General features: G+C 51.9%; 2 long non-coding RNA genes across 2 annotated transcripts; both read left to right on the top strand.

Moving 5' to 3' along the window:
* Nucleotides 1–15,999: 15,999 nt before the first annotated feature.
* Nucleotides 16,000–16,994, top strand: LOC112848314 (uncharacterized). Its single transcript, XR_003222394.1, has 3 exons — nt 16,000–16,120; nt 16,443–16,758; nt 16,853–16,994. It is a non-coding gene; the product is annotated as an uncharacterized LOC112848314 (long non-coding RNA).
* Nucleotides 16,995–18,710: 1,716 nt separating this feature from the next.
* Nucleotides 18,711–19,629, top strand: LOC112848316 (uncharacterized). The gene is made up of 3 exons (XR_003222398.1): nt 18,711–18,743; nt 18,837–19,100; nt 19,423–19,629. It is a non-coding gene; the product is annotated as an uncharacterized LOC112848316 (long non-coding RNA).
* The last annotated feature ends 6,134 nt before the right edge of the window (nt 19,630–25,763 follow it).

Below are 25,763 nucleotides of genomic sequence, written 5' to 3'. Positions count from 1 at the left end.
CTTTTGTTTCACACTTGTTTGTTTAATTTAAGACTAAAAGAAAATTAAATGAATGAGATGTAAAATTTGAGGGGGTAGGGCCAAATAAGTGTATACTTCTGCCTACTCCTTTTCAAACAAAATAATGGAATGATATTATGTAATTATGGTGAATGTACATGTTTGAAATGAAAATGAACTGAAGGGAAATAAATATGACCAGTCTTTGGATAAATAGTACTGCGACCACGTTTTGTACTTCTGTCGTGCATCGATGAGGTGCATTCTCACAACTCAGTAAGCGCTGGATTAATGTTACTGTTTACAAAAAAGGAGATGTGAGTTAATTTTTTGTGATAACTGCTTTTGGAAACTGTTTTAAGGTTCTTTAATTCTGTTATTATCGATTGCATTAAGTTGTCATATATGAAGAGTGAGAGGTGTATGGTCACTAGTGTTGATTAAGTTGTTTTATATTAATGCAAAATGTGTTCACTGCCCTGTGCAGGTTGGTTTTTTTGTTGGAGTCTGAAATTGTGCGAGTGAGACCTGCAGCGAGTCAGGATTCAGGATCCCCAGCTGCGATGCAGGAAGGTTTCCAGCCTACTTAGAAGTGACAGCCGCGTTACTTCTTGACAGATAAGCTCATGAGATCTGAAAACAATACACTACCCGGGTAGTACTACTAACATTAACACTATCCACACACACTTCACACACCTGAACTGAAAAGACTGAAAAGAACTCTGAACTCTGAACTGAGTACACAGACTGACAAACATGGACTATTGGAATTTTCTCATTGTGAATTGTTGAATGACTATTTATGGTTTTGTCTAAATAAATGTTAACTGTTCTTTTACCTGTGTGTCACTTGATCCTTAGTTGATTCCTAGAGAACATGCCCAAGATCCTAACTTCCTCTACATTCTGTAGTGGTAAAGTATCATGTGTTACAACTAGGTTTTTAGCGTCACGCTGAGACAGGATATTCCTCATTTTAGAGATATTGCACAAATGGAAGAAAGCAGCCCTACATATTTCTTTAATATGTGCATTGAAGGACATATCCTGGTCAAAAATTACTCCAAAATTACTTTCCTACAACCAGGAAAGAAATTACTAGCCAGGGAGACGTGGCTAGTTGTTGCTCCATTATTTATTCCAATTCAAACTCATGCAGTCTTTTGTTACTTTATAGTATTACAAATGTGTATTTACTTTTTCCAAATATAGCTCACATTATGATGATGATGATGATGATGAAGCTTTATTTGTCACTTGCAGTTGCCTGCAGCAAAATTGGACCCCTTCCGACCATACATACATTACACAAACATCACATTGGGGAGACAGGTCAGAACAGGGAGCTTACAGAAAAACAGTGAAATGTGCAACACAATAGGGGAGTGGAGGATGAAAAAAGAGAACTCTACTCAGACTGAGCTCCTGGTAGGGGATCAGTATGAGAACAGAAAACAAAAATTCCTCAGCACAAAAAGCACATGAATCTTCACACTGTAACACCATGAAAACACATGACAAGTAACAGGGGTGGGTAAATGGGGTGAGAGTTCGCCGGTGTAGACAGCAGCATGATTCCACGCTGGCCCAATCAATCGCCGTCTGCATTGGGTGGGTGCAACCATCGGAGGCGTTTGAAGGGGGGTGAGTGTACATCTGCGTCAGTGTGCATGCGTGTGTGTGTGTGTGTGTGTGTGTGTGTGTGTGTGTGTATTCTGTTCAACTTGAGAGAGAGTGTCCTTTCACCCGGTTAAGCAAAGTCAACAGTTCTCATCCGACGCAGGTGTCCTTGAAGGATAGGATCAGAGAGAATTTGTTGTTCAGGAGCCAAATGAGTGAAGAAGATGATTGTTTGGGTTAATGTGAACAACTGCATGCAATTTCACAATTGGTCTAATGTCCATCACTGGTCACTAGGTCTATCAATTTCCCATTGCAGAGCCGTGAGCTTCTCCAGCATCTTATCCATATTGCGTTCAATAAACACAGTGTGAGTACTTCGGTATTGCCCATCGTGAATCATGTCAGCCAGCCTTGTGGGACCGCTTTCTTTGTTCTTCGATAAGCCAGGTTCAAGCCAGCTCCGATCAGCCAGAACTCTGTTATTATGGTTCCGAATGGGTAGATCTCGTTCAATGTCCTCTATTGAGTGTCGCCAGACACACGACGCAACCGACCATCAAGTATCTGGCAGCAAGGGGCTCGGGGGACAATCAGGCTCTCCCAAGCCCAGGCTTCTCATCAAAAATAGGGTATCAATTTCGTTAAGGGACCAGTTGATCAAATTCATAATTCTTTAGGTTTTAGAGAGCAAGACTGAGAGACTCTCTGAGGGTTAGAAAGTTACACAAGAATACAAAAGGACATGAGAAGCCAAGCAGGAAAGATAAGGGAAGGGAGAGGGAAAAGATGCAACTGCCTCCGTCAAGAGCGAGGTAGAATTTCACATATTCTCAATACGTGTTCCGTTATCAGATAGACAAAGAGAATCAACATATTCCACTCTCATAGATAAAGCCAATTTTCTCATGAAACTCGCTTCAAAATGAATGCAAAAAAGATAAATCCATGAATTTTGAAAGATTCCGAAAGAATGGTGTAATCACTACCATCTTGATATGTGCACTGAATTTAAGTAAATACTTTATGGCAGCAAAAACAAAAAACTAAAACAACACACTATAAAGGTGGAGCCGATCAGTAACATTACAGAACGTTGAATTTACTAGACTAAAGAATGTTTCTGGCACAATACTAGCCTGCAAGCAGGAAAGAAATGATAAGGCAGGGAATACGCCACCATTATTAGAAAACAGTGCTGAGCATGCTTCTGACTACTAACAACAGGCCAAACCATGGTCTCACACCGCCACCTACTGGTACAAAAATGGAGCATCAGCTACAAATATCCCAGACTAGTTACCAGGTCTATATTTAAAACTAGTTAATTTAGAGAATTTTCAAAAGAAAATATCACTTACATTTAAAGTAAAATAGCTTAAATATAAGCTACTCCAACAGAGGTCGATTATCTTGTTAATAATTTTACCTCCTCACTACGTACGACTCTGGATACTGTAGCTCCTGTGAAAACTAAGGCCTCAAATCCAAAGTCCCTGACTCCGTGGTATAATTCTCAAACACGTAGCCTAAAGCAGATAACTCGTAAGCTGGAGAGGAAATGGCGTGTCACAAATTTAGAGGATCATCATTTAGCCTGGAGAAATAGTTTGCTGCTTTATAAGAAAGCCCTCCGCAAAGCCAGAACATCTTACTATTCGTCACTGATTGAAGAAAATAAGAACAACCCCAGGTTTCTCTTCAGCACTGTAGCCAGGCTGACAAAAAGTCAGAGCTCTACTGAGCCAACCATCCCTTTAACGTTAACTAGTAATGACTTCATGAACTTCTTCACAAATAAAATTTTTATCATTAGAGAAAAAATTACCAATAATCATCCCACAGATGTAATATCATCTACAGCTACTCTTAGTACCATCAATGTTAAGTTAGACTCTTTTTCTCCAATTGATCTTTCTGAGTTAACTTCAATAATTAATTCCTCCAAACCATCAACGTGTCTTTTAGACCCCATTCCTACAAAACTGCTCAAAGAAGTCCTGCCATTAATTAATGCTTCAATCTTAAATATGATCAACCTATCTCTAATAATCGGCTATGTACCACAGGCCTTCAAGGTGGCTGTAGTTAAACCTTTACTCAAAAAGCCATCTCTAGACCCAGCTGTCTTAGCTAATTATAGGCCAATCTCCAACCTTCCTTTCATATCAAAAATCCTTGAAAGAGTAGTTGTCAAACAGCTGACAGATCATCTGCAGAGGAATGGCTTATTTGAAGCGTTTCAGTCAGGTTTCAGAGCTCAGCACAGCACAGAAACAGCTTTAGTGAAGGTTACAAATGATCTTCTTATGGCCTCTGACAGTGGACTCATCTCTGTGCTTGTCCTGCTAGACCTCAGTGCTGCATTCGATACTGTTGACCATAATATCCTATTAGAGCGATTAGAACATGCTGTAGGTATTACAGGTACTGCACTGCAGTGGTTTGTATCATATCTATCTAATAGACTCCAATTTGTACATGTAAATGGAGAGTCCTCTTCAGACACTAAGGTCAATTATGGTGTTCCACAGGGTTCAGTGCTAGGACCAATTCTATTTACATTATACATGCTTCCCCTAGGCAACATCATTAGAAGACATAGCATAAATTTTCACTGCTATGCAGATGACACGCAGCTCTATCTATCCATGAAGCCAGGTAACACACACCAATTAGTTAAACTGCAGGAATGTCTTAAAGACATAAAGACCTGGATGGCCGCTAACTTTCTGCTTCTTAATTCAGATAAAACTGAGGTTATTGTACTCGGCCCTGAAAATCTTAGAAATATGGTATCTAACCAGATTCTTACTCTGGATGGCATTACCTTGGCCTCCAGTAACACTGTGAGAAACCTTGGAGTCATTTTTGACCAGGACATGTCCTTCAACGCACATATTAAACAAATATGTAAGACTGCTTTCTTCCATTTGCGCAACATCTCTAAAATTAGAAATATCCTGTCTCAGAGTGATGCTGAATAACTAGTTCATGCATTTATTACTTCCAGGCTGGACTACTGTAATTCACTATTATCAGGATGTCCTAAAAACTCGCTGAAAAGCCTTCAGCTAATCCAAAATGCTGCAGCAAGAGTCCTGACAGGGACTAGAAAGAGAGAGCATATTTCTCCTGTTTTGGCTTCCCTTCATTGGCTTCCTGTTAAATCCAGAATTGAATTCAAAATCCTGCTCCTCACATACAAGGTCTTAAATAATCAGGCCCCATCTTATCTTAATGACCTTGTAGTACCATATCACCCTATTAGAGCACTTCGCTCTTGCACTGCAGGCCTACTTGTTGTTCCTAGAGTATTTAAAAGTAGAATGGGAGGCAGAGCCTTCAGTTTTCAGGCCCCTCTTCTGTGGAACCAACTTCCAGTTTGGATTCGGGAGACAGACACTATCTCTACTTTCAAGATTAGGCTTAAAACTTTCCTTTTTGCTAAAGCATATAGTTAGGGCTGGACCAGGTGACCCTGAATCCTCCCTTAGTTATGCTGCAATAGACGTAGGCTGCCGGGGATTCCCATGATGCATTGAGTTTTTCCCTTCCAGTCACCTTTCTCACTCACTATGTGCTAATAGACCTCTCTGCATCGAATCATATCTGTTATTAATCTCTGTCTCTCTTCCACAGCATGTCTTTCATCCTGTTTTCCTTCTTTCACCCCAACCGGTCGCAGCAGATGGCCGCCCCTCCCTGAGCCTGGTTCTGCCGGAGGTTTCTTCCTGTTAAAAGGGAGTTTTTCCTTCCCACTGTCGCCAAAGTGCTTGCTCATAGGGGGTCATATGATTGTTGGGTTTTTCTCTGTATTTATTATTGTGCTATCTACTGTACAATATAAAGCGCCTTGAGGCGACTTTTGTTGTGATTTAGCGCTATATAAATAAAATTGAATTGAATTGAATTGAATAAGTTAATTCACATAAATGTGATTGGACGTTAGTGGCTATCACACACATTCATACTGTTGCTCTTTGATTAGATAACTCTATGGCTGCTGTCAATAAACAGGCGAAGCTTACGGGTTATGCAGCCAACTTTGTAAGTTGGAACATTAAGTCTATGAATCACCCTGTTAAGCGCAAAAAGGTGCTTACACAACTCAAAAATCTGATATCTCTTTTCCGCAGGGGACTCACCTTTGTATAACAGACCAATATAGATTGAAGACTGGTTGGGTTGGCCAAATAGTCCATTCCAACTTTAACTCTAAGACAGAGGGGTGGCCATCCTTATTGGTAAAAACGTCCCATTTGCTGTATCAACCATTTTATCTGATCCTATGGGTCCTTGTATTATTGTGGTTGACCAACTTTATGGACTACAACTGATTTAAGCCAAAATTTACGCCCCCAACTGGGATGATGAAACCTTCATTGTCTATTTATTCTCATGAATTCTGGATATGACAACACACAATCTCATTTTAGCTGGAGGTACAAACTGTGTGCTCTCTAACCTAGACAGAAGTTCTAATACGGATACTCACTACTCACTAAATCAAAATAGGCAGAAACAATTAAAACAATCCTATTGCATTGTTGACATTTGGAGTTTTCATAAAACTTCATCAAGGGCATGCTCTGACTATGCTCCTATCCACAAAATGTTCTACTGGATAAATTAATTTGTCACTGAAAAATGTGCTCTTCCACTTATTGACACTTGCGATCTATTGTTATTTCAGATCATACTCCCCTACTGATGAGACGGGGGATGGATACCTCACAGCCCTCCGCCTGTGGGAGTGGCCCTTTCTACTTAGGAGGCAAGAGGTGGCCAGGAGTCTGTCAGCGAGTTCTGCATGTCCTGGTGACCCTCCACCTGTTTCACAGGTGGGTGCAGCCTGATCTAGCTAGTGAAAGTCTAGACAGACCAGACCAGCTCAACCACACAGACACTTCCCACCCGATTTGAGGACAAAAGCAGAGTATGCAACATGTGGGACAAACACACACACACACTCACAGATCAGGGGAAAGAGACAGAAGAAATGGCAAAAGTGAGAATATCTCACACAAACACACAACAGAGGGGGAAGAGGTAGAGAAATTCGCAAATGCGAGACCATGCTAAGCAGCTTGAACTGAAAGTGACTGGGAATGTTTACGTTTGATCAGCCACCCATCCATTCTCTGTTGTTTTACTTTTTCAGTGTCACAGGGGAGCTCGAGCGTATCCCAGCTATCTTAGGGCGAGAGGCAGGGTACACTCTCGACAGGTCACCAGTCTGTTGCAGGGCTAACACATAGACACAGAAAACCATTCGCACCTATGGGCAATTTAGATTTTCCAAATGAGCTATTGCCACTAACTGCAGGTCGTTGGACTGTGGCAGGAAGCCGGAGTACAAGGAGACAACCCACACAAAACCGGAGAGAACATGCCAACTCCACACAGAACGATGGTAGACTTGAACTCAGGACCTTCTTCCTGTGCGGTAACGTTGCTAACCTCTGTGCTGCCCTGGTGTGAGTAACCGTCTCCCAGAAATTTGAACAAGTTCAATTGCTTTCTTTTCAAACTGCTTACACTTCATTGACTTGTGTTTTTACACAATCTCAGAAGAGGAGAGCCACTGAGGGAACGCCTCACCCTTTATACGGGTGTCCCACTGCCAGGCTCCAAAAGCCTGGCCAGCCCTCGTGATGGGTTGGCACCGCCCACCAGGCGTGTGAAAGAAAGGAGAAAACACTCGGTCCGAGCCGCCTGGCCACCCTTTCTGCGGGTGTCCCACCCCAGGCTCCGAATGCCTGGCCAGCCCTCGTGATGGCGTGGCACCGCCCACCACGCGTTTGAAAGAAAGCAGAAAACACTCGGTCCGAGCCGCCTGGCCACCCTTTATACGGGTGTCCCACCCCCAGGCTCCGAAAGCCTGGCCAGCCCTCGTGATGGGTTGGCACCGCCCACCAGGCGCGTGAAAGAAAGGAGAAAACACTCGGTCCGAGCCGCCTGGCCACCCTTTATACGGGTGTCCCACCCCCAGCCTCCGAAAGCCTGGCCAGCCCTCGTGATGGGTTGGCACCGCCCACCAGGCGCGTGAAAGAAAGCAGAAAACACTCGGTCCGAGCCGCCTGGCCACCCTTTCTGCGGGTGTCCCACCCCCAGGCTCCGAATGCCTGGCCAGCCCTCGTGATGGGGTGGCACCGCCCACCACGCGTTTGAAAGAAAGCAGAAAACACTCGGTCCGAGCCGCCTGGCCACCCTTTCTGCGGGTGTCCCACCCCAGGCTCCGAAAGCCTGGCCAGCCCTCGTGATGGGTTGGCACCGCCCACCAGGCGCGTGAAAGAAAGGAGAAAACACTCGGTCCGAGCCGCCTGGCCACCCTTTATACGGGTGTCCCACCCCAGCCTCCGAAAGCCTGACCAGCCCTCGTGATGGGTTGGCACCGCCCACCAGGCGCGTGAAAGAAAGCAGAAAACACTCGGTCCGAGCCGCCTGGCCACCCTTTCTGCGGGTGTCCCACCCCAGGCTCCGAATGCCTGGCCAGCCCTCGTGATGGGGTGGCACCGCCCACCACGCGTTTGAAAGAAAGCAGAAAACACTCGGTCCGAGCCGCCTGGCCACCCTTTCTGCGGGTGTCCCACCCCCAGGCTCCGAAAGCCTGGCCAGCCCTCGTGATGGGTTGGCACCGCCCACCAGGCGCGTGAAAGAAAGCAGAAAACACTCGGTCCGAGCCGCCTGGCCACCCTTTATACGGGTGTCCCACCCCCTGGCTCCGAAAGCCTGGCCAGCCCTCGTGATGGGTGGCACCGCCCACCAGGCGTTTGAAAGAAAGCAGAAAACACTCGGTCCGAGCCGCCTGGCCACCCTTTCTACGGGTGTCCCACCCCCTGGCTCCGAAAGCCTGGCCAGCTCTCGTGATGGGTGGCACCGCCCACCAGGCGTTTGACAGAAAGGAGAAAACACTCGGTCCGAGCCGCCTGGCCACCCTTTCTACGGGTGTCCCACCCCCAGGCTCCGAAAGCCTGGCCAGCCCTCGTGATGGGTTGGCACCGCCCACCAGGCGCGTGAAAGAAAGCAGAAAACACTCGGTCCGAGCCGCCTGGCCACCCTTTCTACGGGTGTCCCACCCCTGGCTCCGAAAGCCTGGCCAGCCCTCGTGATGGGTGGCACCGCCCACCAGGCGCGTGAAAGAAAGCAGAAAACACTCGGTCCGAGCCGCCTGGCCACCCTTTATACGGGTGTCCCACCCCTGGCTCCGAAAGCCTTGCCAGCCTCGTGATGGGTTGGCACCGCCCACCAGGCGCGTGAAAGAAAGCAGAAAACACTCGGTCCGAGCCGCCTGGCCACCCTTTATACGGGTGTCCCACCCCTGGCTCCGAAAGCCTGGCCAGCCCTCGTGATGGGTGGCACTGCCCACCAGGCGTGTGAAAGAAAGCAGAAAACACTCGGTCCGAGCCGCCTGGCCACCCTTTATACGGGTGTCCCACCCCCTGGCTCCGAAAGCCTGGCCAGCCCTCGTGATGGGTGGCACCGCCCACCAGGCGTTTGAAAGAAAGCAGAAAACACTCGGTCCGAGACGCCTGGCCACCCTTTATACTGGTGTCCCACCCCCAGGCTCCGAAAGCCTGGCCAGCCCTCGTGATGCGGTGGCACCGCCCACCACGCGTTTGAAAGAAAGCAGAAAACACTCGGTCCGAGCCGCCTGGCCACCCTTTATACGGGTGTCCCACCCCCAGGCTCCGAATGCCTGGCCAGCCCTCGTGATGGGGTGGCACCGCCCACCACGCGTTTGAAAGAAACCAGAAAACACTCGGTCCGAGCCGCCTGGCCACCCTTTCTGCGGGTGTCCCACCCCCAGGCTCCGAAAGCCTGGCCAGCCCTCGTGATGGGTTGGCACCGCCCACCAGGCGTGTGAAAGAAAGGAGAAAACACTCGGTCCGAGCCGCCTGGCCACCCTTTCTGCGGGTGTCCCACCCCAGGCTCCGAATGCCTGGCCAGCCCTCGTGATGGGTTGGCACCGCCCACCAGGCGCGTGAAAGAAAGCAGAAAACACTCGGTCCGAGCCGCCTGGCCACCCTTTATACGGGTGTCCCACCCCCTGGCTCCGAAAGCCTGGCCAGCCCTCGTGATGGGTGGCACCGCCCACCAGGCGTTTGACAGAAAGGAGAAAACACTCGGTCCGAGCCGCCTGGCCACCCTTTCTACGGGTGTCCCACCCCTGGCTCCGAAAGCCTGGCCAGCCCTCGTGATGGGTGGCACCGCCCACCAGGCGTTTGAAAGAAAGCAGAAAACACTCGGTCCGAGCCGCCTGGCCACCCTTTCTGCGGGTGTCCCACCCCCAGGCTCCGAAAGCCTGGCCAGCCCTCGTGATGGGTTGGCACCGCCCACCAGGCGCGTGAAAGGAGAAAACACTCGGTCCGAGCCGCCTGGCCACCCTTTCTGCGGGTGTCCCACCCCCTGGCTCCGAAAGCCTGGCCAGCCCTCGTGATGGGTTGGCACCGCCCACCAGGCGCGTGAAAGAAAGCAGAAAACACTCGGTCCGAGCCGCCTGGCCACCCTTTATACGGGTGTCCCACCCCCAGCCTCCGAAAGCCTGGCCAGCCCTCGTGATGGGTTGGCACCGCCCACCAGGCGCGTGAAAGAAAGCAGAAAACACTCGGTCCGAGCCGCCTGGCCACCCTTTCTGCGGGTGTCCCACCCCAGGCTCCGAATGCCTGGCCAGCCCTCGTGATGGGGTGGCACCGCCCACCAGGCGCGTGAAAGAAAGCAGAAAACACTCGGTCCGAGCCGCCTCGCCACCCTTTCTGCGGGTGTCCCACCCCAGGCTCCGAAAGCCTGGCCAGCCCTCGTGATGGGTTGGCACCGCCCACCAGGCGCGTGAAAGAAAGGAGAAAACACTCGGTCCGAGCCGCCTGGCCACCCTTTCTGCGGGTGTCCCACCCCAGGCTCCGAATGCCTGGCCAGCCCTCGTGATGGGTTGGCACCGCCCACCAGGCGCGTGAAAGAAAGCAGAAAACACTCGGTCCGAGCCGCCTGGCCACCCTTTATACGGGTGTCCCACCCCCAGGCTCCGAAAGCCTGGCCAGCCCTCGTGATGGGTTGGCACCGCCCACCAGGCGCGTGAAAGAAAGGAGAAAACACTCGGTCCGAGCCGCCTGGCCACCCTTTCTGCGGGTGTCCCACCCCCAGGCTCCGAATGCCTGGCCAGCCCTCGTGATGGGTTGGCACCGCCCACCAGGCGCGTGAAAGAAAGGAGAAAACACTCGGTCCGAGCCGCCTGGCCACCCTTTCTGCGGGAGTCCCACCCCCAGGCTCCGAAAGCCTGGCCAGCCCTCGTGATGGGTGGCACCGCCCACCAGGCGTTTGAAAGAAAGCAGAAAACACTCGGTCCGAGCCGCCTGGCCACCCTTTCTGCGGGTGTCCCACCCCCAGGCTCCGAAAGCCTGGCCAGCCCTCGTGATGGGTTGGCACCGCCCACCAGGTGCGTGAAAGAAAGCAGAAAACACTCGGTCCGAGCCGCCTGGCCACCCTTTATACGGGTGTCCCACCCCCAGGCTCCGAAAGCCTGGCCAGCCCTCGTGATGTGTTGGCACCGCCCACCAGGCGCGTGAAAGAAAGGAGAAAACACTCGGTCCGAGCCGCCTGGCCACCCTTTCTGCGGGAGTCCCACCCCCAGGCTCCGAAAGCCTGGCCAGCCCTCGTGATGGGTGGCACCGCCCACCAGGCGTTTGAAAGAAAGCAGAAAACACTCGGTCCGAGCCGCCTGGCCACCCTTTATACGGGTGTCCCACCCCCAGGCTCCGAAAGCCTGGCCAGCCCTCGTGATGGGTTGGCACCGCCCACCAGGCGCGTGAAAGAAAGGAGAAAACACTCGGTCCGAGCCGCCTGGCCACCCTTTCTGCGGGTGTCCCACCCCCAGGCTCCGAAAGCCTGGCCAGCCCTCGTGATGGGTTGGCACCGCCCACCAGGCGCGTGAAAGAAAGCAGAAAACACTCGGTCCGAGCCGCCTGGCCACCCTTTATACGGGTGTCCCACCCCCTGGCTCCGAAAGCCTGGCCAGCCCTCGTGATGGGTGGCACCGCCCACCAGGCGTTTGAAAGAAAGCAGAAAACACTCGGTCCGAGCCGCCTGGCCACCCTTTCTACGGGTGTCCCACCCCCTGGCTCCGAAAGCCTGGCCAGCTCTCGTGATGGGTGGCACCGCCCACCAGGCGTTTGACAGAAAGGAGAAAACACTCGGTCCGAGCCGCCTGGCCACCCTTTCTACGGGTGTCCCACCCCCAGGCTCCGAAAGCCTGGCCAGCCCTCGTGATGGGTTGGCACCGCCCACCAGGCGCGTGAAAGAAAGCAGAAAACACTCGGTCCGAGCCGCCTGGCCACCCTTTCTACGGGTGTCCCACCCCCTGGCTCCGAAAGCCTGGCCAGCCCTCGTGATGGGTGGCACCGCCCACCAGGCGCGTGAAAGAAAGCAGAAAACACTCGGTCCGAGCCGCCTGGCCACCCTTTATACGGGTGTCCCACCCCTGGCTCCGAAAGCCTTGCCAGCCCTCGTGATGGGTTGGCACCGCCCACCAGGCGCGTGAAAGAAAGCAGAAAACACTCGGTCCGAGCCGCCTGGCCACCCTTTATACGGGTGTCCCACCCCCAGGCTCCGAAAGCCTGGCCAGCCCTCGTGATGGGGTGGCACCGCCCACCAGGCGTGTGAAAGAAAGCAGAAAACACTCGGTCCGAGCCGCCTGGCCACCCTTTATACGGGTGTCCCACCCCCTGGCTCCGAAAGCCTGGCCAGCCCTCGTGATGGGTGGCACCGCCCACCAGGCGTTTGAAAGAAAGCAGAAAACACTCGGTCCGAGACGCCTGGCCACCCTTTATACTGGTGTCCCACCCCCAGGCTCCGAAAGCCTGGCCAGCCCTCGTGATGCGGTGGCACCGCCCACCACGCGTTTGAAAGAAAGCAGAAAACACTCGGTCCGAGCCGCCTGGCCACCCTTTATACGGGTGTCCCACCCCCAGGCTCCGAATGCCTGGCCAGCCCTCCTGATGGGGTGCCACCGCCCACCACGCGTTTGAAAGAAACCAGAAAACACTCGGTCCGAGCCGCCTGGCCACCCTTTCTGCGGGTGTCCCACCCCCAGGCTCCGAAAGCCTGGCCAGCCCTCGTGATGGGTTGGCACCGCCCACCAGGCGCGTGAAAGAAAGGAGAAAACACTCGGTCCGAGCCGCCTGGCCACCCTTTCTGCGGGTGTCCCACCCCCAGGCTCCGAATGCCTGGCCAGCCCTCGTGATGGGTTGGCACCGCCCACCAGGCGCGTGAAAGAAAGCAGAAAACACTCGGTCCGAGCCGCCTGGCCACCCTTTATACGGGTGTCCACCCCCTGGCTCCGAAAGCCTGGCCAGCCCTCGTGATGGGTGGCACCGCCCACCAGGCGTTTGACAGAAAGGAGAAAACACTCGGTCCGAGCCGCCTGGCCACCCTTTCTACGGGTGTCCCACCCCCTGGCTCCGAAAGCCTGGCCAGCCCTCGTGATGGGTGGCACCGCCCACCAGGCGTTTGAAAGAAAGCAGAAAACACTCGGTCCGAGCCGCCTGGCCACCCTTTCTGCGGGTGTCCCACCCCCAGGCTCCGAAAGCCTGGCCAGCCCTCGTGATGGGTTGGCACCGCCCACCAGGCGCGTGAAAGGAGAAAACACTCGGTCCGAGCCGCCTGGCCACCCTTTCTGCGGGTGTCCCACCCCCTGGCTCCGAAAGCCTGGCCAGCCCTCGTGATGGGTTGGCACCGCCCACCAGGCGCGTGAAAGAAAGCAGAAAACACTCGGTCCGAGCCGCCTGGCCACCCTTTATACGGGTGTCCCACCCCCAGCCTCCGAAAGCCTGGCCAGCCCTCGTGATGGGTTGGCACCGCCCACCAGGCGCGTGAAAGAAAGCAGAAAACACTCGGTCCGAGCCGCCTGGCCACCCTTTCTGCGGGTGTCCCACCCCCAGGCTCCGAATGCCTGGCCAGCCCTCGTGATGGGGTGGCACCGCCCACCAGGCGCGTGAAAGAAAGCAGAAACACTCGGTCCGAGCCGCCTGGCCACCCTTTATACGGGTGTCCCACCCCCAGCCTCCGAAAGCCTGGCCAGCCCTCGTGATGGGTTGGCACCGCCCACCAGGCGCGTGAAAGAAAGGAGAAAACACTCGGTCCGAGCCGCCTGGCCACCCTTTATACGGGTGTCCAAACCCCCTGGCTCCGAAAGCCTGGCCAGCCCTCGTGATGGGTGGCACCGCCCACCAGGCGCGTGAAAGAAAGCAGAAAACACTCGGTCCGAGCCGCCTGGCCACCCTTTATACGGGTGTCCCAACCCCAGGCTCCGAAAGCCTGGCCAGCCCTCGTGATGGGGTGGCACCGCCCACCAGGCGTGTGAAAGAAAGCAGGAAACACTCGGTCCGAGCCGCCTGGCCACCCTTTATACGGGTGTCCCACCCCCTGGCTCCGAAAGCCTGGCCAGCCCTCGTGATGGGTGGCACCGCCCACCAGGCGCGTGAAAGAAAGGAGAAAACACTCGGTCCGAGCCGCCTGGCCACCCTTTCTGCGGGAGTCCCACCCCCAGGCTCCGAAAGCCTGGCCAGCCCTCGTGATGGGTGGCACCGCCCACCAGGCGTTTGAAAGAAAGCAGAAAACACTCGGTCCGAGCCGCCTGGCCACCCTTTATACGGGTGTCCCACCCCCAGGCTCCGAAAGCCTGGCCAGCCCTCGTGATGGGTTGGCACCGCCCACCAGGCGCGTGAAAGAAAGGAGAAAACACTCGGTCCGAGCCGCCTGGCCACCCTTTCTGCGGGTGTCTCACCCCCAGGCTCCGAATGCCTGGCCAGCCCTCGTCATGGGGTGGCACCGCCCACCACGCGTTTGAAAGAAAGCAGAAAACACTCGGTCCGAGCCGCCTGGCCACCCTTTATACGGGTGTCCCACCCCCAGCCTCCGAAAGCCTGGCCAGCCCTCGTGATGGGTTGGCACCGCCCACCAGGCGCGTGAAAGAAAGCAGAAAACACTCGGTCCGAGCCGCCTGGCCACCCTTTATACGGGTGTCCCAACCCCAGGCTCCGAAAGCCTGGCCAGCCCTCGTGATGGGGTGGCACCGCCCACCAGGCGTGTGAAAGAAAGCAGGAAACACTCGGTCCGAGCCGCCTGGCCACCCTTTATACGGGTGTCCCACCCCCTGGCTCCGAAAGCCTGGCCAGCCCTCGTGATGGGTGGCACCGCCCACCAGGCGTTTGAAAGAAAGCAGAAAACACTCGGTCCGAGCCGCCTGGCCACCCTTTCTACGGGTGTCCCACCCCCTGGCTCCGAAAGTCTGGCCAGCCCTCGTGATGGGTGGCACCGCCCACCAGGCGTTTGAAAGAAAGCAGAAAACACTCGGTCCGAGCCGCCTGGCCACCCTTTCTACGGGTGTCCCACCCCCTGGCTCCGAAAGCCTGGCCAGCCCTCGTGATGGGTGGCACCGCCCACCAGGCGTTTGAAAGAAAGCAGAAAAAACCCTTGTCCGGGCGGCAGGTTTCACAGGTTTTACAGGTGGGTGCAGCCTGATCTATCTAGTGAAAGTCTAGACAGAACAGACCAGCTCAACCACACAGACACTTCCTACCCGATTTGAGGACAAAAGCAGAGTATGCAATTTGTGGGACAAACACACACACACACACACTCACAGACCAGGGGAAAGAGACAGAAGAAATGGCAAAAGTGAGAATATCTCACACAAACACACAACAGAGGGGGAAGAGGTAGAGAAATGGCAAATATGAGATCATGCTAAGCAGCTTGAACTGAAAGTGACTGGAATATTTACGTTTGATCAACCACCCATCCATTCTCTGCTCATTTTCTTTTACAGAGTCTCAGGGGAGCTCAAGCTATCCCAGCTATCTTAGGGGGAGAGGCAGGGTACACTCTCGACTGGTCACCAGTCTGTTGCAGGGCTAACACATAGACACAGAAAACCATTGGCACCTATGGGCAATTTAGATTTTCCAATTAGGCTATTTCCACTAACTGCAGGTCGTTGGACTGTGGCAGGAAGCCGGAGTACAAGGAGAGAACCCACGCAAAACCGGGGAGAACATGCCAACTCCACACAGAACGATGGTAGAGCTGAACTCAGGACCTTCTTCCGGTTGGGTAACGGTGCTAACCAGTGTGCTGCCCTGGTGTGAGTAACCGTCTCCCAGAAATTTGAACAAGTTCAATTACTTTCTTTTCAAGCTGCTTACACTACATTGACTTATGTTTTTACACAATCTCAGAAGAGGAGAGCCACTGAGGGAACGCCTTCCGCCCACCGACGCCTCCACCGTGACCTCCACTTCTGAGAGGAATTGCCTACAGATCAAGTACGGAGTGTGCCTGAATGGACATACAGAACTCCAAGGTTCGGCCCTGCGTTGAGGGTTTCCCAAAGGGGAGGGCCCGGCGGGCGGTGCCTCACAGCCCTCCGCCTGTGGGAGTGGCCCTTTCTACTAAGGAAGCAAGTTCTGCATGTCCTGGTGACCCTCCACCTGTTTCATAGGTGGGTGCAGCCTGATCTATCTAGTGAAAGTCTAGACAGACCAGACCAGCTCAACCACACAGACACTTCCTACCCGATTTGAGGACAAAAGCAGAGTATGCAATTTGTGGGACAAACACACACACACACACACTCACAGACCAGGGGAAAGAGACAGAAGAAATGGCAAAAGTGAGAATATCTCACACAAACACACAACAGAGGGGAAGAGGTAGAGAAAATGGCAATATGAGATCATGCTAAGCAGCTTGAACTGAAAGTGACTGGGAATATTTACGTTTGATCAACCACCCATCCATTCTCTGCTCATTTTCTTTTACAGAGTCTCAGGGGAGCTCGAGCCTATCCCAGCTATCTTAGGGGGAGAGGCAGGGTACACTCTCGACTGGTCACCAGTCTGTTGCAGGGCTAACACATAGACACAGAAAACCATTGGCACCTATGGGCAATTTAGATTTTCCAATTAGGCTATTTCCACTAACTGCAGGTCGTTGGACTGTGGCAGGAAGCCGGAGTACAAGGAGAGAACCCACGCAAAACCGGGGAGAACATGCCAACTCCACACAGAACGATGGTAGAGCTGAACTCAGGACCTTCTTCCGGTTGGGTAACGGTGCTAACCAGTGTGCTGCCCTGGTGTGAGTAACCGTCTCCCAGAAATTTGAACAAGTTCAATTACTTTCTTTTCAAGCTGCTTACACTACATTGACTTATGTTTTTACACAATCTCAGAAGAGGAGAGCCACTGAGGGAACGCCTTCCGCCCACCGACGCCTCCACCGTGACCTCCACTTCTGAGAGGAATTGCCTACAGATCAAGTACGGAGTGTGCCTGAATGGACATACAGAACTCCAAGGTTCGGCCCTGCGTTGAGGGTTTTCCCAAAGGGAGGGCCCGGCGGGCGGTGCCTCACAGCCCTCCGCCTGTGGGAGTGGCCCTTTCTACTAAGGAAGCAAGTTCTGCATGTCCTGGTGACCCTCCACCTGTTTCATAGGTGGGTGCAGCCTGATCTATCTAGTGAAAGTCTAGACAGACCAGACCAGCTCAACCACACAGACACTTCCTACCCGATTTGAGGACAAAAGCAGAGTATGCAATTTGTGGGACAAACACACACACACACTCACAGACCAGGGGAAAGAGACAGAAGAAATGGCAAAAGTGAGAATATCTCACACAAACACACAACAGAGGGGGAAGAGGTAGAGAAAATGGCAAATATGAGATCATGCTAAGCAGCTTGAACTGAAAGTGACTGGGAATATTTACGTTTGATCAACCACCCATCCATTCTCTGCTCATTTTCTTTTACAGAGTCTCAGGGGAGCTCGAGCCTATCCCAGCTATCTTAGGGGGAGAGGCAGGGTACACTCTCGACTGGTCACCAGTCTGTTGCAGGGCTAACACATAGACACAGAAAACCATTGGCACCTATGGGCAATTTAGATTTTCCAATTAGGCTATTTCCACTAACTGCAGGTCGTTGGACTGTGGCAGGAAGCCGGAGTACAAGGAGAGAACCCACGCAAAACGGGGAGAACATGCCAACTCCACACAGAACGATGGTAGAGCTGAACTCAGGACCTTCTTCCGGTTGGGTAACGGTGCTAACCAGTGTGCTGCCCTGGTGTGAGTAACCGTCTCCCAGAAATTTGAACAAGTTCAATTACTTTCTTTTCAAGCTGCTTACACTACATTGACTTATGTTTTTACACAATCTCAGAAGAGGAGAGCCACTGAGGGAACGCCTTCCGCCCACCGACGCCTCCACCGTGACCTCCACTTCTGAGAGGAATTGCCTACAGATCAAGTACGGAGTGTGCCTGAATGGACATACAGAACTCCAAGGTTCGGCCCTGCGTTGAGGGTTTTCCCAAAGGGAGGGCCCGGCGGGCGGTGCCTCACAGCCCTCCGCCTGTGGGAGTGGCCCTTTCTACTAAGGAAGCAAGTTCTGCATGTCCTGGTGACCCTCCACCTGTTTCATAGGTGGGTGCAGCCTGATCTATCTAGTGAAAGTCTAGACAGACCAGACCAGCTCAACCACACAGACACTTCCTACCCGATTTGAGGACAAAAGCAGAGTATGCAATTTGTGGGACAACACACACACACACACACTCACAGACCAGGGGAAAGAGACAGAAGAAATGGCAAAAGTGAGAATATCTCACACAAACACACAACAGAGGGGGAAGAGGTAGAGAAAATGGCAAATATGAGATCATGCTAAGCAGCTTGAACTGAAAGTGACTGGGAATATTTACGTTTGATCAACCACCCATCCATTCTCTGCTCATTTTCTTTTACAGAGTCTCAGGGGAGCTCGAGCCTATCCCAGCTATCTTAGGGCGAGAGGCAGGGTACACTCTCGACTGGTCACCAGTCTGTTGCAGGGCTAACACATAGACACAGAAAACCATTGGCACCTATGGGCAATTTAGATTTCCAATTAGGCTATTTCCACTAACTGCAGGTCGTTGGACTGTGGCAGGAAGCCGGAGTACAAGGAGAGAACCCACGCAAAACCGGGGAGAACATGCCACTCCACACAGAACGATGGTAGAGCTGAACTCAGGACCTTCTTCCGTTGGGTAACGGTGCTAACCAGTGTGCTGCCCTGGTGTGAGTAACCGTCTCCCAGAAATTTGAACAAGTTCAATTACTTTCTTTTCAAGCTGCTTACACTACATTGACTTATGTTTTACACAATCTCAGAAGAGGAGAACCACTGAGGGAACGCCTTCCGCCCACCGACGCCTCCACCGTGACCTCCACTTCTGAGAGGAATTGCCTACAGATCAAGTACGGAGTGTGCCTGAATGGACATACAGAACTCCAAGGTTCGGCCCTGCGTTGAGGGTTTTCCCAAAGGGGAGGGCCCGGCGGGCGGTGCCTCACAGCCCTCCGCCTGTGGGAGTGGCCCTTTCTACTAAGGAAGCAAGTTCTGCATGTCCTGGTGACCCTCCACCTGTTTCATAGGTGGGTGCAGCCTGATCTATCTAGTGAAAGTCTAGACAGACCAGACCAGCTCAACCACACAGACACTTCCTACCCGATTTGAGGACAAAAGCAGAGTATGCAATTTGTGGGACAAACACACACACACACACTCACAGACCAGGGGAAAGAGACAGAAGAAATGGCAAAAGTGAGAATATCTCACACAAACACACAACAGAGGGGGAAGAGGTAGAGAAAATGGCAAATATGAGATCATGCTAAGCAGCTTGAACTGAAAGTGACTGGGAATATTTACGTTTGATCAACCACCCATCCATTCTCTGCTCATTTTCTTTTACAGAGTCTCAGGGGAGCTCGAGCCTATCCCAGCTATCTTAGGGGGAGAGGCAGGGTACACTCTCGACTGGTCACCAGTCTGTTGCAGGGCTAACACATAGACACAGAAAACCATTGGCACCTATGGGCAATTTAGATTTTCCAATTAGGCTATTTCCACTAACTGCAGGTCGTTGGACTGTGGCAGGAAGCCGGAGTACAAGGAGAGAACCCACGCAAACCGGGGAGAACATGCCACTCCACACAGAACGATGGTAGAGCTGAACTCAGGACCTTCTTCCGGTTGGGTAACGGTGCTAACCTCTGTGCTGCCCTGGTGTGAGTAACCGTCTCCCAGAAATTTGAACAAGTTCAATTACTTTCTTTTCAAGCTGCTTACACTACATTGACTTATGTTTTTACACAATCTCAGAAGAGGAGAGCCACTGAGGGAACGCCTTCCGCCCACCGACGCCTCCACCGTGACCTCACTTCTGAGAGGAATTGCCTACAGATCAAGTACGGAGTGTGCCTGAATGGACATACAGAACTCCAAGGTTCGGCCCTGCGTTGAGGGTTTTCCAAAGGGGAGGGCCCGGCGGGCGGTGCCTCACAGCCTCCGCCTGTGGGAGTGGCCCTTTTACTAAGGAAGCAAGTTCTGCATGTCCTGGTGACCCTCCACCTGTTTCATAGGTGGGTGCAGCCTGATCTATCTAGTGAAAGTCTAGACAGACCAGACCAGCTCAACCACACAGACACTTCCTACCCGATTTGAGGACAAAAGCAGAGTATGCAATTTGTGGGACTAACACACACACACACACACTCACAGACCAGGGGAAAGAGACAGAAGAAATGGCAAAAGTGAGAATATCTCACACAAACACACAACAGAGGGGGAAGAGGTAGAGAAAATGGCAAATATGAGATCATGCTAAGCAGCTTGAACTGAAGTGACTGGGAATATTTACGTTTGATCAACCACCCATCCATTCTCTGCTCATTTTCTTTTACAGAGTCTCAGGGGAGCTCGAGCCTATCCCAGCTATCTTAGGGGGAGAGGCAGGGTACACTCTCGACTGGTCACCAGTCTGTTGCAGGCTAACACATAGACACAGAAAACCATTGGCACCTATGGGCAATTTAGATTTTCCAATTAGGCTATTTCCACTAACTGCAGGTCGTTGGACTGTGGCAGGAAGCCGGAGTACAAGGAGAGAACCCACGCAAAACCGGGGAGAACATGCCAACTCCACACAGAACGATGGTAGAGCTGAACTCAGGACCTTCTTCCGTTTGGGTAACGGTGCTAACCAGTGTGCTGCCCTGGTGTGAGTAACCGTCTCCCAGAAATTTGAACAAGTTCAATTACTTTCTTTTCAAGCTGCTTACACTACATTGACTTATGTTTTTACACAATCTCAGAAGAGGAGACCACTGAGGGAACGCCTTCCGCCCACCGACGCCTCCACCGTGACCTCCACTTCTGAGAGGAATTGCCTACAGATCAAGTACGGAGTGTGCCTGAATGGACATACAGAACTCCCAAGGTTCGGCCCTGCGTTGAGGGTTTTCCCAAAGGGGAGGGCCCGGCGGGCGGTGCCTCACAGCCCTCCGCCTGTGGGAGTGGCCCTTTCTACTAAGGAAGCAAGTTCTGCATGTCCTGGTGACCCTCCACCTGTTTCATAGGTGGGTGCAGCCTGATCTATCTAGTGAAAGTCTAGACAGACCAGACCAGCTCAACCACACAGACACTTCCTACCCGATTTGAGGACAAAAGCAGAGTATGCAATTTGTGGGACAAACACACACACACACACTCACAGACCAGGGGAAAGAGACAGAAGAAATGGCAAAAGTGAGAATATCTCACACAAACACACAACAGAGGGGGAAGAGGTAGAGAAAATGGCAAATATGAGATCATGCTAAGCAGCTTGAACTGAAAGTGACTGGGAATATTTACGTTTGATCAACCACCCATCCATTCTCTGCTCATTTTCTTTTACAGAGTCTCAGGGGAGCTCGAGCCTATCCCAGCTATCTTAGGGGAGAGGCAGGGTACACTCTCGACTGGTCACCAGTCTGTTGCAGGGCTAACACATAGACACAGAAAACCATTGGCACCTATGGGCAATTTAGATTTTCCAATTAGGCTATTTCCACTAACTGCAGGTCGTTGGACTGTGGCAGGAGCCGGAGTACAAGGAGAGAACCACGCAAAACCGGGGAGAACATGCCAGCTCCACACAGAACGATGGTAGAGCTGAACTCAGGACTTCTTCCGGTTGGGTAACGGTGCTAACCTCTGTGCTGCCCTGGTGTGAGTAACCGTCTCCCAGAAATTTGAACAAGTTCAATTACTTTCTTTCAAGCTGCTTACACTACATTGACTTATGTTTTACACAATCTCAGAAGAGGAGAACCACTGAGGGAACGCCTTCCGCCCACCGACGCCTCCACCGTGACCTCCACTTCTGAGAGGAATTGCCTACAGATCAAGTACGGAGTGTGCCTGAATGGACATACAGAACTCCAAGGTTCGGCCTGCGTTGAGGGTTTTCCCAAAGGGAGGGCCCGGCGGGCGGTGCCTCACAGCCCTCCGCCTGTGGGAGTGGCCCTTTCTACTAAGGAAGCAAGTTCTGCATGTCCTGGTGACCCTCCACCTGTTTCATAGGTGGGTGCAGCCTGATCTATCTAGTGAAAGTCTAGACAGACCAGACCAGCTCAACCACACAGACACTTCCTACCCGATTTGAGGACAAAGCAGAGTATGCAATTTGTGGGACAACACACACACACACACACTCACAGACCAGGGGAAAGAGACAGAAGAAATGGCAAAGTGAGAATATCTCACACAAACACACAACAGAGGGGGAAGAGGTAGAGAAAATGGCAAATATGAGATCATGCTAAGCAGCTTGAACTGAAAGTGACTGGGAATATTTACGTTTGATCAACCACCCATCCATTCTCTGCTCATTTTCTTTTACAGAGTCTCAGGGGAGCTCGAGCCTATCCCAGCTATCTTAGGGGGAGAGGCAGGGTACACTCTCGACTGGTCACCAGTCTGTTGCAGGGCTAACACATAGACACAGAAACCATTGCACCTATGGGCAATTTAGATTTTCCAATTAGGCTATTTCCACTAACTGCAGGTCGTTGGACTGTGGCAGGAAGCCGGAGTACAAGGAGAGAACCCACGCAAAACCGGGAGAACATGCCAACTCCACACAGAACGATGGTAGAGCTGAACTCAGGACCTTCTTCCGTTGGGTAACGGTGCTAACCAGTGTGCTGCCCTGGTGTGAGTAACCGTCTCCCAGAAATTTGAACAAGTTCAATTACTTTCTTTTCAGCTGCTTAACTACATTGACTTATGTTTTTACACAATCTCAGAAGAGGAGAACCACTGAGGGAACGCCTTCCGCCCACCGACGCCTCCACCGTGACCTCCACTTCTGAGAGGAATTGCCTACAGATCAAGTACGGAGTGTGCCTGAATGGACATACAGAACTCCAAGGTTCGGCCTGCGTTGAGGGTTTTCCCAAAGGGGAGGGCCCGGCGGGCGGTGCCTCACAGCCCTCCGCCTGTGGGAGTGGCCCTTTCTACTAAGGAAGCAAGTTCTGCATGTCCTGGTGACCCTCCACCTGTTCATAGGTGGGTGCAGCCTGATCTATCTAGTGAAAGTCTAGACAGACCAGACCAGCTCAACCACACAGACACTTCCTACCCGATTTGAGGACAAAAGCAGAGTATGCAATTTGTGGGACAAACACACACACACACACACTCACAGACCTTAGGGAAAGAGACAGAAGAAATGGCAAAAGTGAGAATATCTCACACAAACACACAACAGAGGGGGAAGAGGTAGAGAAAATGGCAAATATGAGATCATGCTAAGCAGCTTGAACTGAAAGTGACTGGGAATATTTACGTTTGATCAACCACCCATCCATTCTCTGCTCATTTTCTTTACAGAGTCTCAGGGGAGCTCGAGCCTATCCCAGCTATCTTAGGGGAGAGGCAGGGTACACTCTCGACTGGTCACCAGTCTGTTGCAGGCTCCATTCTCAACACATAGACACAGAAAACCATTGGCACCTATGGGCAATTTAGATTTTCCAATTAGGCTATTTCCACTAACTGCAGGTCGTTGGACTGTGGCAGGAAGCCGGAGTACAAGGAGAGAACCCACGCAAAACCGGGGAGAACATGCCAGCTCCACACAGAACGATGGTAGAGCTGAACTCAGGACCTTCTTCCGTTGGGTAACGGTGCTAACCCTGTGCTGCCCTGGTGTGAGTAACCGTCTCCCAGAAATTTGAACAAGTTCAATTACTTTCTTTTCAAGCTGCTTACACTACATTGACTTATGTTTTACACAATCTCAGAAGAGGAGAACCACTGAGGGAACGCCTTCCGCCCACCGACGCCTCCACCGTGACCTCCACTTCTGAGAGGAATTGCCTACAGATCAAGTACGGAGTGTGCCTGAATGGACATACAGAACTCCAAGGTTCGGCCCTGCGTTGAGGGTTTTCCCAAAGGGAGGGCCCGGCGGGCGGTGCCTCACAGCCCTCCGCCTGTGGGAGTGGCCCTTTCTACTAAGGAAGCAAGTTCTGCATGTCCTGGTGACCCTCCACCTGTTTCATAGGTGGGTGCAGCCTGATCTATCTAGTGAAAGTCTAGACAGACCAGACCAGCTCAACCACACAGACACCTACCCGATTTGAGGACAAAAGCAGAGTATGCAATTTGTGGGACAAACACACACACACACACACTCACAGACCAGGGGAAAGAGACAGAAGAAATGGCAAAAGTGAGAATATCTCACACAAACACAACAGAGGGGGAAGAGGTAGAGAAAATGGCAAATATGAGATCATGCTAAGCAGCTTGAACTGAAAGTGACTGGGAATATTTACGTTTGATCAACCACCCATCCATTCTCTGCTCATTTTCTTTTACAGAGTCTCAGGGAGCTCGAGCCTATCCCAGCTATCTTAGGGGAGAGGCAGGGTACACTCTCGACTGGTCACCAGTCTGTTGCAGGCTAACACATAGACACAGAAAACCATTGCACCTATGGCAATTTAGATTTTCCAATTAGGCTATTTCCACTAACTGCAGGTCGTTGGACTGTGGCAGGAAGCCGGAGTACAAGGAGAGAACCCACGCAAAACCGGGAGAACATGCCACTCCACACAGAACGATGGTAGAGCTGAACTCAGGACCTTCTTCCGTTTGGGTAACGGTGCTAACCCTGTGCTGCCCTGGTGTGAGTAACCGTCTCCCAGAAATTTGAACAAGTTCAATTACTTTCTTTTCAGCTGCTTACACTACATTGACTTATGTTTTTACACAATCTCAGAAGAGGAGAACCACTGAGGGAACGCCTTCCGCCACCGACGCCTCCACCGTGACCTCCACTTCTGAGAGGAATTGCCTACAGATCAAGTACGGAGTGTGCCTGAATGGACATACAGAACTCCAAGGTTCGGCCCTGCGTTGAGGGTTTTCCCAAAGGGGAGGGCCCGGCGGGCGGTGCCTCACAGCCCTCCGCCTGTGGGAGTGGCCCTTTCTACTAAGGAAGCAAGTTCTGCATGTCCTGGTGACCCTCCACTGTTTCATAGTGCTAACACATAGACACAGGTGCAGCCTGATCTATCTAGTGAAAGTCTAGACAGACCAGACCAGCTCAACCACACAGACACTTCCTACCCGATTTGAGGACAAAAGCAGAGTATGCAATTTGTGGGACTAACACACACACACACACACTCACAGACCAGGGGAAAGAGACAAGAAATGGCAAAAGTGAGAATATCTCACACAAACACACAACAGAGGGGAAGAGGTAGAGAAAATGGCAAATATGAGATCATGCTAAGCAGCTTGAACTGAAAGTGACTGGGAATATTTACGTTTGATCAACCACCCATCCATTCTCTGCTCATTTTCTTTTACAGAGTCTCAGGGAGCTCGAGCCTATCCCAGCTATCTTAGGGGAGAGGCAGGGTACACTCTCGACTGGTCACCAGTCTGTTGCAGGGCTAACACATAGACACAGAAAACCATTGGCACCTATGGGCAATTTAGATTTTCCAATTAGGCTATTTCCACTAACTGCAGGTCGTTGGACTGTGGCAGGAAGCCGGAGTACAAGGAGAGAACCCACGCAAAACGGGGAGACATGCAAGCTCCACACAGAACGATGGTAGAGCTGAACTCAGGACCTTCTTCCGTTTGGGTAACGGTGCTAACCAGTGTGCTGCCCTGGTGTGAGTAACCGTCTCCAGAAATTTGAACAAGTTCAATTACTTTCTTTTCAAGCTGCTTACACTACATTGACT

This window comes from Oreochromis niloticus, linkage group LG12, assembly GCF_001858045.2.
Source record: "Oreochromis niloticus isolate F11D_XX linkage group LG12, O_niloticus_UMD_NMBU, whole genome shotgun sequence".
Classification (NCBI taxonomy): domain Eukaryota; kingdom Metazoa; phylum Chordata; class Actinopteri; order Cichliformes; family Cichlidae; genus Oreochromis; species Oreochromis niloticus.
Note: the sequence above shows the minus strand (reverse complement) of the source record. Positions and strands in the feature narration are given on the sequence as shown.